Here is a 3,375-nt window from a genome sequence, read left to right on the forward strand (position 1 = left end):
AGTGTGTGGAGCTCTCATGGGCCCTGTGTCATATCTGTCAGCCCTATGCAGATGTCCTTAGATCCCAGGGGACATCTCTAATGCTATCGGGTGTCTGTACAGAAGCAACTGAATGAAGCCTTGTATTTTCATTGACAATAATGTGAGATTAGAGCTTCATTTACATGTTGGCATCTTCATTTTTAGATATCTAAATTTAGGTGACCATGATCTGATACTGGCTCTAAATGTTGTTTTCAGAAGTTTAAACTGAGCAGAAAATAGAAATTCTCTGAGAGGAGAAAATCCCCAAAACATCAAAACATTTGGTTCTCATAATTTAATTATGACTATTTCAAAATTGTATTACTTGCAATTTTGAGCCAAATATACATATATAAAATCATATCAATAACCCTGAAAACCTAATGTTTTTGGAGAGATTATACTTCTGAGTGGCTAGAGTATATATAAGTATTCTCAAATATGGGTAGGTCTTCTAACTTCCTGCTCCTGAAATCAAAAGTGTTTCTTTAATGTTTGCTTTTGGAATATAAGATTTTTTCTACGTCAAACCAAAACAAGATGGAAGCTAGGAAAAATATTTCTAACTAGACCATAAAATTCAAATAAGTCTTTTTAGGCTCAGGGCATTATTGACTACAATCTCCAACATAAAAACGAAGAAGAAATTTGTCGCTTCATTTCCCACTAGTTTGAAAACTATCAGCTGGTTGATAGTCAGCCCTGTTCAACAAATAATTGACATGGAACAGCATTATGGCCTCTGAAAATGTTTTTACACTGTTCACAACTGTAAGCACAACCACTCTCTCAACATATAAGCCTTCATGCAGAACAAAGCTGCTGTGGCTGCTGCCTTTATACAATTCAAACCCTGATGTGCCAGACTTGGCATAAGCCTATCTCCTATTAACATCAAAGACTCTCAAATAAAACAGCATTAGTGTTGTTTGGGATTTTCATGAGCACTGCATATAAATACACATCTCTTACACTGTCATAGCTGTATTATGCTTCAGCATTAGTGATGGCTCTGAGACACAGAGCCCTGATCCAGAGCTAGGGTTTGAATCTCCTGCATTCAGATCTACAAATTTTGGAAAGTGGGTTGGCACCCAGTGTTTGGATTAGAATTATGGAAAATGAAAACATCAGATCTACAACTGAATTTTACAGACTATTCTAACATCTACTGTATCTGGCTCATTTGCTCTCTCATTATCTACTGTCCTTTTCCAGGCACTTTGTTTTGACCGTGATGTATCTCTTTTCTCAAAAGTAGATGTGCACCCATTCAGATATTTTAAGTGAAATCATTACTAAGATGGAAATCATCCTGAGGGAACTTTTAAACTTTTAAGTGGATAATTCAGATGCAATTACTTTCTTTGAAACCTTTTCTAAATCTGCCTATCAAAACCTCATCTTACATGTTTTTAATAGTAAGCTTATTTCTGATATTTGACTAAATATGTCTAAAGATTTGATTGTAGTTCAGAATTTCCAGGAATTTTTAAAATTTAATGACTACTTGAAACAGCAGTATTAAAGCTCATGCAGAGTACACACACACTACAGCTTGCAAAAACATGTGAAAGTGATGATGTTTAGATACCTAGTTTTGAAAAAGGGAGAAAGATCCTCAGAATAAATCTTTGCATCAGATAACTTTGATTTTAATTTCTGTCTTTGCTTACCAGTTTGCTCCTCTTTAGGTGGAAGGAGGATAATTGAGATGCCACAAATTCAGCAGGATATCAGCTTACTGCTTAAAAGGTTTCCATTCTGGCAACGATTTTATGGCTTTCCAGGCATAACTACTATTGTGTCTCTTGTCCTAGAGATGGTGATTGTTTAGAAGACATAATTATTACTAACAGAAATCACAGTTAGTATTAGTGGAAGTTCAGTAGAAGAGTATCCAGAGTAAGAGGATCCAGAATAACCATCAGGGAAGTGAAAACAGACACAGTGACCTAAAGAGGGCTTTCCCACCTTGAGCTAAATGAGGTGGGTGGTTTGATGTTAATGATAAGTACTCTTTTTTGCTACTTACTGTGTTATGAACTGCTTTTGGCTAAATTTTACAATGTTATACTGCATAAGTGCCAGTAAGGCTTCCAGGCACATTATTTTGTAGCAAATACATCAAACAATCTTGGCTATATCCATGAGGTTTTATAAATCTGAGCAAAATTTTCACCCTGACACTCTTGTCAGATGTTAATAGACATCACATGGTTGTAATGAAAGCACTATAAATTAACATTAACATGATGGCTTAAACAAGAAAATAACTTTTTAGTGCTAGCTCATTTTCATTTTAAATTATATAAATAATGAACAAATGACAACTGGGCATATAAATATAGATATAAATACTGAAATAGTTTGTATATAAAAATTTTATTAAAATATTAAACAAAAATAACTAATAATTAATCAAAAATAAATGAAATAGGCTTGAATAGAAAGGGGTCTTGCTGACCCAAAAACACTTCTTTGAAATATCATAATTTCTAAATATGTGTGTAGCTTTTAGTATAATTCTATTTCACTTTTTTAACTTTTGAGAGCATTATATAACAAAATAGAAATTCTCTCTATATTACAATACTTTTATAGCATCTTAAATGTATTAATAATCTAATGATCAGAGGAAACTGATAGACATATTTTAAAAAATAAAAAGTTTATTTTTTCAGTTATAACTCTTAAGCATCCTCATAATATCTTTAGAAACTTCCTAAAATTTTCATTCAGTTCTTTTCCTCCAAAATCTTCTCCTTCGTATTACGACATGTAATTGTACCTTGTCTATTCTTAATTCTCAGGTTTTCCATAGCTTTCAAGTTCTTCAGCATTTTTTTTCTGTAAAATCATCACTGACACATAACACTAAAATGACATAGATGCTAACCAGATTCAAATATTGGCATAGTAACTACTATTTTACTGTGAATCAAACTGATGCTTGTAATATCAGAATTACTGTCCTCATATATGATGTTGACTACTTATCTGATCATAGATTAATATGTTGAATGTTATTTCCTGCCAAATTAAAGAATGCTGCTGAATTTAGAGAGCTGAATTCGGTAAAAATTTAGACTGGTATTATTCAAATGGCGTATCCTTAGAAATAATTGTAAATTAAAGATAATGCTGCTCAAGCTCAATTGTAAAACCCAACAAAAGATATTGAATCAGCACAGAAAAATTCTGAGAAACAAGTATGGTAACAAAATGGTTTTGTCAAACATCCAAAATGAGCAATGATAGTTCCATCTGTGACGGTTATTAAAATCTATGTCCGCTTAGAGGGAAAAAGAAAGAAAACTGGCAAACAAAAAAAGCTGCTTGTTATGTAGT

Source organism: Rhea pennata, chromosome 1, assembly GCF_028389875.1.
Source record: "Rhea pennata isolate bPtePen1 chromosome 1, bPtePen1.pri, whole genome shotgun sequence".
NCBI lineage: Eukaryota > Metazoa > Chordata > Aves > Rheiformes > Rheidae > Rhea > Rhea pennata.